General features: G+C 41.8%; 1 long non-coding RNA gene across 1 annotated transcript; it reads right to left on the bottom strand.

Moving 5' to 3' along the window:
- Positions 1 to 2870: 2870 nt before the first annotated feature.
- LOC128767467 (uncharacterized) lies at positions 2871 to 8191 on the bottom strand. The gene is made up of 3 exons (XR_008416112.1): positions 8097 to 8191; positions 7077 to 7120; positions 2871 to 4751 (listed from the first exon to the last, which is right to left on the bottom strand). It is a non-coding gene; the product is annotated as an uncharacterized LOC128767467 (long non-coding RNA).
- Between the last annotated feature and the right edge of the window lie 3247 nt (positions 8192 to 11438).

The following is an 11438-nucleotide window of genomic DNA, read 5'->3' as shown; positions in this document are numbered from 1 at the left end:
AGTGACTGAAACGTGTGTAACTGGTGGGGGCTGCTCTTGATGTAGACAGCTAATTCAATTTGGGAACAGTTATGATTTAGGACACCTGCAGCGAGGCTTTGAGCAGCCAGTGGTACATTTGAATCCACTTTAAGATTATTGAAGCTTTTTGATCTCATTTTCCAGAACAACCAGGCCTGGGCTTCAAGTAGTTCAAGAGTGATTCATTACTTTTGATTTCATTTGTGCTCAATCACCGCAGTTTATCTGCTTACACGTAAAGAAACCAAAACATTGTGAAATTACATGAAACCATGTGATCACCACAAAGTTATTTATTTGTCATCGAAAAGTCCATTCAGCAGAAGAACCAAGTGCAAGTCATATTCATGAAAAAAAAAAATACACTTGATGCAAACTGTTAAGAAAATTGGAAAAAATGTGCGTCATGAATAAAATTCAGAATAAAGTAAATGTAATAAAACTATGCCTAAAATGTTATGTTTTCAAAATAAACTCTAAAAAAACATATAAGTGAAGTGTGAACTAAAGTATCACCATAAAATTTTTGAATTTTTAAAACTATTTCAACAGGTGCTTTCATGAACACTTGTTACTGATGGGGGTGGCAGCATCACTTTCTTCATCATTTTTTATTTTCAAGAACTTCCCCATATTTGGTAACTAACACAAATCGTAGGCCCTGGGTTGTAAAACAGAACAATTTTTAGAGGCCCTCTTGGAGGTGCTCGCAGCCCAACCATAGGGCCTCAGCCTATGGTTAAGTATCATTGTTTTAAAGCCTGGCTTGGCTTGGCCCCTGACTACAGATCCTTAGGTAGATCATTGATGGGTGACTCAAATTCAAGTCTTAAAGGGGCTCTCAACACTGTAACAGTTTGCCAGATTAGAACTGAAACACAACAAGCACTTCCACCTAAAAACAATCATTTTATAGACTTCTTTTTATGTTATATGCTCCTGTTTTCCTGCTTACTTCTGCTTTCACTCAGCCATTATCCAACCACATTCATGTGTCTGTTTCGACCTGTGGTCTGTTTCAATTTGCAGGTTAACCCAACCCCACACAGGTTGTCTAAATGATCTGCAAAACTCTGAGGTTTTGGTTTCAGAACAGGGTTAATGGGCCAAACAGTCAATCAACCTTGGGTTCAATCCTCAACTTCAGTTCCGCCGGCAACAGACTTCAGTCATTATATGATGTTTCTTGCGGGATTTTTCCATGAATAACGCCGACACGTTCAAGATCGTCTCTTTGATGTTTGATCACGTGAGATTTCATCATTAAAAAGATATTTGTTTTCTGATGGCTCATGGCTCTGATGTAAGCTGTGCCAGGTTATACGTGGCGGAAGCCCTGGAAGTCCCGAACTTCCTCCACCTGATTATCTTGCCAGTGTGACTGTAGATGCCAGGGAAATGCAGGAACAGCACAGCGATACATGCTGGATTGTGACCAAACATCTGTGGTTTCATTGCTCTGAAGCTAGTTTGCCCATAAAAATCTCTATAAAAAGAGTAGCGGTCAGTGGTATCCAATCACAAGACACGTACAAGTCATGGTCAACGTGAAGCCAGCCAGATGTGGCAGCATGCATCACTAATCTGTATAAAAAGACAGCCCACAAGGCCGTGCTCAGAAAAAAAACAAACGTTTTCACCGCATGTTTTCAAAATACAGTGATTTTTCACAGGGCCTCAGAGGTCAGCTAAATTTCCCGGTCTCCTTGGGAAACTGAGACAGGCTGCCCAGTGTGACTCCATAAGCAACTCTCGTCACGATAAAAAAAAAAATAAAAATACTATGCTGTCAGCAATAGAAATGAGTTAAGACACAAAGCATAACATTCTCTTGTGTTCCTGGGGCTTTAATCACGGACACTGACAAAATTAATTAGCCTGCCCCTCCATCTGACCCCAGCCAGCCATCTTCCGGACACTGACCATGTTTCTGTCTGCTCCCTTGATATGTGTTTCTGTACGTATAAAGTAAAATGAAAAAAAGTTTCATGTTCAAAAGTGACGTCAGTGAAGTGTAGTGCCGTAAAGAAGCTTTGAAGAACAGTGCTTTTTCTGGGCTTTTAACTCCAACAGAGCTGATAATGATCAGAATATTGATTAGATTTATCAATAATCCGTGTGAAATAAGTCTTTTTGATTGTTTAATTCTCTGATCATTTGTGTTTTACTTTCAGTTTTTGTAGTTTGTGTATGCATGCATGTGAAATGTGAATTGTCTATGTATATTGTTTGTGTGCGTGGAACTGAACACAAACTGAAAAAAGCAGAAAGTACTGTGGTATCTGTTTGAAGATATGAGTAACTTTGTTACCATGGAAGTTATATTTTACAAGATAGTTTTTTAGATTTCCCAAACACCTCACGCTTCGATGAGACCTGAGAAGACGCTGGCTGCCCCAGATCACCTTTTCACACATCACTTACGTTGCTTCAACCGTTCAGTCTTGTAGTTTTCTGTCAGAGACAGAGTTTCATGAGGTGAACCTCAGTACTCTTATCATAGATTTTGTCTCCCTCTCGTGGACTAATATGTGGACTAAAAAAGTAAGGTTTAGTAATGTAAGTATTGCATCTGTTTGTTTGATTCCTTTGGCTCCTATCCATCAAAATTGATTGATCATTGAATTAATAAAAAATAAAAATGTTTGTGAAATTTGCGAAATGTGTGCACATACTAAAAACGCTGCAATTTTGTGTGAAAGCAGGTGAGCACGAGTAGTGGCGGTAGTGAGATGGAAACAATGAGACTTTTTTTTTTTTTTATGAACTTCATTCCAACATTGACACAAAACAGGAATCAAATGACCAAACACCATAAGTGAACAAAGGCATTTATTGAACATCTTTGTTGAGGATATTGAAGTCCATAAAGAGCTGTCTGGAGGAAAACATTCAAGTTAGACCATGCAGCTGTCAGGACAAGTGAAGAGTGAGGACTGCTAAATCTCTGTTCTGAGATTGTTCACACTTCTGCCCTGAGGTTGTTCTTCAGCAGTCATTGTTTTTCAATGCTCATTCACCATTAATTATTTTTTCATGAGGGGCTGTCTTGTGAAGAAGACAAGTACTTCAGTGAAGTTGGCTTCATGCACCTGTGCCTCACCTGATTCACCATGTTGCAAACCAGAAAAGATGCCATTGCTGACTGTAATAGTGGTGTATCAATACTTTATACTCAGACGTGTGGCACATCTGTGGTTCAGCAGCCCCACACAAAATTCTAAATCTGACTAACACAGTTGAAGGGTAGTACAAAAGAAACCTAGTGCAGCTCAACCCCGACCCTAAGAACAGTATTTCCAGGAATCCCCCTTTTCTGAATGGTGAAGGGATTCCTGGGAAAACTGGACCCCAGGGGAGGGGAGGGGAGGGGAGGGGCGGGAAATCTGCCGCTGTCATTTTCCTCAGGCTGGAAGACTGCGATGTGAGCCCCATGTCCCGAGCTACAGTGCTTCATCTCAGACTACCAACTGACCAGAGATGCAGCACTGCACCAAGGGTCATGGGAAAAGCGTACCAACCAAATGCCGCGTCGTCCATCTTCTGGATGTGATCCAAAAACCTACCTGTGAAAGAAAGCCAGAGATCAGTTGTAAATGTGGAATGTAAATTGTCAAGTGTGTGGGGGTGTTCTTGGACTTCTATCTTTAATCACAAAGTGAGGACATTTTTGTGAAGTGAGGATATTTTGGCAGGTCCTCACTTTGTTGAGCCTCATTTTGAAGGTTAAAACTACTAAATTGTTAGGCTGTTGTAAATGGTTTAAGTTCAGCCATTTGTTTAAAGTAGTTTGAGGGTGGGAGGCTGGGGAAAGCATTGCGTCAATGACGGTCCTCACTTAGACAGAGATGGTCCGTGGATATTTCTGAAATGAAAGTGTAAGGCAAGAGAGCAGAATATTTATACAGGACTGAATGAACTCTAGCCGCAGGGCAGGGTTATTCACAGGGGGAAGAGCTCAGTGATCTGGGACCTGACCTCTCCCAGAGTTTTGAACCAATTTTAGTGAGTCGGACACAAGACATTCAGTTCATGAAGGAAGAGGGAAGAAAGTCTGTCAGCTAAGAATACTGGTAGACACAGTCATGGACTGGATAATCTGAATGGTGATAAATGAGTGCATTGCATTAGTATAATTAAATATAGTTTCCAAATAGATAGCCTTACAATAGCATGTAGTGTATGTTTTGATTCCATGATGCAGCTCAGCAAATCAACACACTGACATGAAGAACACATTCAAACACATCCATTTATACCAGATGGCTTCACGTGTTAACAAACACACAGTGGCCATGGATGAAATGCAGAACACTTCCTGCCCTGTTGAGAAAATAACCAGCATGCAGCTCACGTGTCACAGGTACCCACTCAGCTAGCAAACGCAAAAGCTTTGCTAACACAAACAACAGCTTCATAAATTGGTCAGATCATTCAGTCAGACAGAGCTAGTCTTCATGCACACATGCATAGGTGACATATTTCAAAATGCTCCATCAATGTGATGACATTGGACGTGGAATAATGATGAAGTCTTTGTGTTTTGCTGTGTGTTTGGTGTAACTGTCGACCTCTGACCACAGACCAGATTGATGAACTAAAATGATTTTGTTTTAATGCCCTGCACCTCTGACTGGAGCATATATGGTTGTTACCTGTGATGCCACTCAGTCTTAACAGTCTGGTTGAAGTGGTCCAGTCACATCAAAGAAAAGCATCTCCATTATCACCTGAGGAAAGACAAGAGCAGAAACTGTTGACCACAGAAGCCATCATTTGCTAAGCACAGAGAGACACGGCTTCAGTGGAGCCATGCACTTTTGTGGAAGGTTCCCACTGTGCTGCAGTGTAACTCCCAATCTGCCCATATAAGGCCAGAGCTGGCCTTCTTATTTTTGGGATTGTGGAAAACGGGATCACTGGATAAACATTCTCTCTTCTTCCAGACTGTGATCACTCCCACTGATAGTTTGTCACCCAGTCTCCACCCTCACCAGCTGGCTACATACATTCCCTTTTCTAGTCACACCAGGTGTCAGAGGGAGGCAGCACGCGGCTCTGGGTTCGACAAAACAACGGGGTCATTTATAATTGAATTTAAGTTTGGTTCAGAGTCCTGGTTAAGGTGAGACATTTGTTTTGGATGGTCAGGTTTAGGATGAGTGACTGGCGAAAGCACTATGGCAATGAAACGCCCCCACAAAACATAAAAACACAAAGTAGGATAAACAAGCCCTTGTGTGCGAGCTTATTTATCCTACTTAGTGGAGACCTATTCTTGATAAAACACTATCCTTGTGAGGACCAAATATGGCTTTGTGGAGACATTAGGCTGGACCCCATGAGGTTAAGCCTCAATTTGAGGAGACGTCAAAATAACTGGGTTATTAAAATTGAAGTTTGGTCCAGAGTCCTTGTTAAAGTTAGCCATTTGTTCTGGATGGTTATGATTAGGGTGAGAGGTGGGAACAGCATTACGGCAATGAGAAACATCACATTGTCCCCACAAGCTTAGAAATACATGTGCGTGTGTGTGTGTGTGTGTGTGTGTGTGTGTGTGTGTGTATGTGTGTGTGTGTGTGTGTGTGTGTGTGTGTGTGTGTGTGTGTGTGTGTGTGTGTGTGTGTGTGTGTGTGTGTGTGTGTGTGTGTGTGTGTGTGTGATGGAGAACTCTTCCTCTGAGGACTAATTTACAGAAGCAAGAGGGAAAGAAAGACGACCATATATGGGAATGTTTGACTTTACAAGAGAGATGGCTCGCATTGATATCACAGCATGACTGAACAGACACACACACAGATTTTACATCCAAGACAGAACTTAACTCTGAAAAAAACAAAAGTGAATGTTTGTATTCTGTTTGTATGAAGTCCACCTCTTATTATGAATCACTTGATGTGATGCAGGAGTGTTTGTTTCCTTGTGACGTGGATGAGAGGTCACCGTGGTGTTTATTGAATCCTTTTTTTTCTTTCATTCTTCAGTGAGGCTCAGTTATTCTAAAAATACAACCTAGTGTGACACAGCTCAGGAAGAATGAAAGTGTTGATCATGAGAAGATGGAAACTAAGATATATGAGCATGCGTGTGTGGACTATGTGAGTGTGTTGTGGACTGTCCACCCCCCTGTTCTCCAGACAAGCACCCTCCCCCTTCTTCCCTTGTGAAACTGACCCTGGGAATGACAGTGTCTTCAAGCCCCAGAGGAGATTTGATGTGGGGGTGTGTACCGTAGGGTTATGTGAAAGTCCCGCTAACCCAGTGGCCTCTGGATGTTTGCCTGCTGCATAAATAAATTCTGCATTTCCTTCTTAACTCCCTTCTCAAGGCTGTCTCAGTTTTGGGCAGATGAACAGTGATGCACTACTGCACACACACACACACACACATTTGTCTTCCTATCTGAGTGAGGACTGTCATTGATATACATGGCTAAACAAAGCCTTTATGCTTAACCAAACTAAAACCCAATTATAATAACCTCGCTATTTTGTAGTTATAGCTCTCAAAATGAGGCTTGAAAAAGTAAGGATCCGCCAAAATGTCCCCGCAAAAATGTCCCCACTGAGTTGATTTAAAAACTCATACAGGTTCTGACAACAAATAGAAGTACAAGAACACACACACACAACATGTTTTTATGTTTAGTGGGGGCATTTCATTGCCATAGTGTTTTTCCGAGCTAAACCTAACCACCTAGAACAAATGGCCCACCTTATCCAGGACTCTGGACCAAACTTAAATTCTATTATAATGGCCTAGTTATTTTAAGTTTTAATCCTCAAAATGAGGCTTAACCTCATGGGTTCCAGCATAACGGCCCCACAAAGGCCCCAAAATCGATCCTCACTAGGATGAGCTCACATCAACTTAAGTATCTAATTTCATGATCTATGTTTATGTGATCATTAAACTGAATAAGAATAAACATTGTTTATGATTTTTTTTAGCTCAATACAGTAACCTATTTTTATCGGCACCCGTATGGATTAAAGAATCAAAAGTGTGTAGCAGTGAGCTACAAGTGTTAAAATAACAGTTTTTGTGTGTGTTACCTTGTCATCCTCCTCAATGTGCCCAAGTCTTGTTTCACACGCAGCTGCCGGAGGAAATACAAGGGCAGTTAGAATGATGTGTGACACATATCCACTCACGCTGACATAAGTGTGATTTGCTCTTGTCATGTTAGATGGATAATAATACTGCTTTCACTGTTTACATCTGACTCTGTCGCTGTACCTCACCTCAATAATAATGATACCAACAATACCTCTCACACATAACCATTATTTCATGGACAAACTCATCATCTGGATCAGATTGATCACCAGCACTAAATAATCCACTGAAATTATTGGTTTAACATATCTCATCTGGCACTCAAAATACAGAAGTGTATGGAAAGAGATTTGATGTCTAATTTTGAAACTTGCGTGGACAGATGATATCCAAATGGATATAGAGTATAGAGTAAAGTGACTGAACTGAAGTGAAAGCCAAATAAATCACAATGTACTTTTATAGTATAACAAAATACAGGAGTAAAAGATGAAACCAGTATCCTGGATGAGTCATCTTATTTTTAAAGGCAACATTTTTGCATATGGACATGGCAGCAATGTCAGTTGTTCTAGCCCAATACTGTTGTTTCCTTATACAGTCAGGAGAAGGGCATTGATATCTGGCATCTTTACATGGTCCTTAACAGTGACACATACCCATCAGGTATGTGTTTAATGGTAAGAGACCATTTTTATTGGAGTGTCGACAGAATGTCACAAGTCGGTAATTGCCACGATTACAACAGTTTGGGACAGAAAAACTCACTTGATTTACAAATGTTTAAACTCAGTGGATTGTTCAGTGGTGAAGACATGTCTGCCTTGATCAGCTCATGATCTCCCTGGTTAGCAACTCTGACAGCCCTGTTTCACTCGGCTACCGTCACCACTAACACGTCAGAAAAGGATTTCCCCTGCATTTCGGGCGTCTTTCAACTGTGCCACTAAACTCTATCTCTCCCTCCCGCGTTCCTCCTGTTGATGACATGGCAGTGATATTGAAAGTGGTCCTACCTGAGGGTGCTGTGAATTGCAGGCTGTCCAACCAGTTGCAATTGTATCGAAGCCTTCCAAACTGCCGCATGTCTTCATCAGTGTTGGAGTCTCTCACTGCCTGGGCTTTATGCAGCTGCTGGGCTGGTGAGCTGAGCATTCCTCTGATACCTTGTTTGGTCTGTGGAAGGAGGGTCTTATTACACACGGGAAGGCCCCTTCACACTTGACTGATGACTGAAGAAAGAGCACCAGAGAGGACTCAACTAATGACCTGTGCAGCCTCTTGGTGGTGGAGATGTGAGGGAGGGGGGTCTGGAGGGGTCAGAGGAGACTCCATAGGTACGAAGAATGGAAGAGATAAAAACAGAATGTGTGTCTGTGTGTTTTGGTGCGTGTGATTCTGTGTTCTGAAACACAGAATCGAGACAATTTTCATATTTCTTCTAAATTTGGGAGTGTTGCAGAGCGCAGCAGTCAGCCAGCAGAGTAGAGAGGCATGACGTGGGAAAGACCAATCACACTACACAATGGTATCACTTGGACTATCAGATGTTCTCCAGTCAGCATTTCAGGCAAGTTCTACTGTGGTCCGAATACACAGTGGTGACCAGCAAGTGACTCACAGATCTAGAGGACACATTTACAAAACTAGACTTCATATTTTACTGATGAGCAGTATCACACCATAAAGAGGACCACTGGTCCATTTAAGGTCTCATAGAGACAACCTCTCTCACACACTCAATTCAGAGTCATCAATTAACCTCTGTGAGTTTTCCAAGCCCACAGGAAAGCCACAGATTTGCAGGGAAGTAAACACCTTTAGCAAAAATAATAATTCCACAACAAATTACTGAGCAGTAATGTCTACTGTCATCAATTATTAAATGGTCCAGTTCAGTTATTGAATCCCACCACCGTTAAGTGGTGCAGCACGAGAGAAATGCTATTTACTCATTCCTTCATTACCTTAGATGACAAGCCAGCACAAATACACAGAACTACACACCATTTGCAAATGTGAAATATGTAATTGAGTCTATTGCAATATGGAATATCAACGTTGGAAATGTTGCTACCTGCACAATGGGCAGATCAAATGAAGAAATCATACCCATGTAAACAACAAAAACCTGCACATTACATCAAGAACATAGCCTGTGTTCTGTCGAAGTGAGGATCAATGACGGTCTGCATAAAGCCATTGTCATTTTCTCTGCACGTGTGTAAAGAAGGTGTCACCAGAGGAATGCGGTCTCACCCAGTGTACCAAAATTGAAACAGCGGTTGGCATAATATTTGCTAAGCCGTCGAGTGACCATGGCCTATGTGGTCAATCTTGTTAGAATGAAAACCTGAGCATCTTCCACTGTGAATAGCCGCTGCCACTGTTCTGTCATGGAACAACTCATGACAGTCCTCTGTCTCCACTTCTCCACTAACTCATCTCCCTTGCATTCTAAAATAGTTATCATGCCACGCAAAGGGCTCCTCCAACCCGCAGCATCAGACAGGTAAACACAACACTGGAGCCATCCCCTTTCAGCCAGAGTATTGCTACGATGTATTGGGATTGAAGATTGGTTAAGATGTTAAAAGTCCTTCTTATTTAGTTCAGTCTTTCAAGCTGTCTCAAGGTAAAATAAATTGAATTTAAGCTGCATGTAAAGCAGTTACCTTCAGTTTACATAGGATACGCACTAGCCATGATGCCGTAAAGTCAGGTGAAGCATCTCTGAAGTTTGGACAGAACATATTTTCGCCACAATAGACACGTTAACGTTGCTCATTTCAATGACCAGCAACAACAACAATACAATTCGCGATAGGTGCCCTTTTTACCGGCTTCAGCATCAGTCCCCCAAAATGTCTGTGCCTAACAATAACAATAGCAAACAAGAATGGTCCGAGAGCGGCCGAGGATGGACGCCTACTCTGACTTTGAGCCATCCGTCACTCCTACAGCCCACCTCATCACTGACTCGCTGTCCTCATACAGGTCCTGCGCTCCTGACTTCCTCATACAGTACGACACTTCCTCTCTAGGAATTCTAACCCAACCTGTAGCACATCCTGCCCAGCTGTCTCACTGCGGATGCTTTTATGCTACAGTGAAATTAAAGCAATAAATCAGTCATCTCTGTAATTTTGCGTTTTATGATTGTCTTGTGTTGGATCTGGATGTTAAGAGGGCGACTCATCCAATGAAAGAAAGTCTTCATTCTCCTGTCCACTGACCCCTTGAGAAACGTAGCGAGAAATGCTCTGTGTCAGTTATTTCTGCCGGTGGAACTTCCCATATATGGGTAGCTACCCGAGACGAACCATCCACTCGGTGGTCATCCGTCTTCATCTGAAGAGGCTGTTTGCATCAACCTGACACAGGTGTCTTCATTTAAAAAGGGTGAGAAGATCCTGGCAGACACCACCTCCGGTGATGACGTCGTCACAACAAGAGAACAACACTGCCACTATAAATGATCTGCTCAGTGCATGAATACAGAGTGAACTAACAGGTTCAGAATGATCAGTTATTTCATATAAATGACTGTATGTGTAGGACTGACATCACAGCTCATGTTAAACTACAAACTGTTTAGCAGAGCTGCTAAAGCAAACAGAGGATCAGACCACAAATCTTTATGGAAAAAGTCTTCATATCTGAAGGTATTTATTTGTCATTGTAGTGTAGATCAAGAAAAAAATATGAATGAATAAATTCTGTTTGATGAACCCAATATCAGTAACCATACCGCTATCTATTTCAATCAGGATTAAAAAACAGAAACAAGTCTGGACAGATCCGCAACAGCACTGTGGGACAATGACAGTAAGAGTCTGGACATGACTGTGTTGGCCTGCTAGTAAGAGGGGTGGACAGATACAGTACGTCAAGAAAAACATCAATTGAATTATTTTTTGTTTCTTAGTCAGGCAGAGGCTCTCCATATGTATTCATATTTGAGGCTACAGAAGAGGTGAGATGAAGAGAACCTTTGACACTGATGCTGTTCAGTTCCTGCTGGGAACGTTGATGCAGAATGGAGATTAGAGTTTGAAGAACTGACTCCCCACTCTTCTGTCTGTGTGTCTTAATAAGGTAATGTTTGGAGATGGTTCAGTGTTTACAGCAGCTGACATGACGGGCTGATGGAACACACATGCACACGCATGCTTGCACACACACAGCCTTAAAGGAGGCGTGGTTTCCCTCATAAGGACTGCTCTCCCGGTGAAGTGAATTACCTGAATAAACACATCTGATCCAGAGAGTGAAGAACTCTGACTGATGAGATGCGCAGTCAACTATTTAAAGTGAGTAAAGAATGATTTTTTTAATGTTCTTATTCATAATCCCAC

This window comes from Synchiropus splendidus, chromosome 11 (genome assembly GCF_027744825.2).
Source record: "Synchiropus splendidus isolate RoL2022-P1 chromosome 11, RoL_Sspl_1.0, whole genome shotgun sequence".
In the NCBI taxonomy this organism is placed as follows: domain Eukaryota; kingdom Metazoa; phylum Chordata; class Actinopteri; order Syngnathiformes; family Callionymidae; genus Synchiropus; species Synchiropus splendidus.
This window is presented reverse-complemented; position numbering and strand designations above follow the sequence as displayed.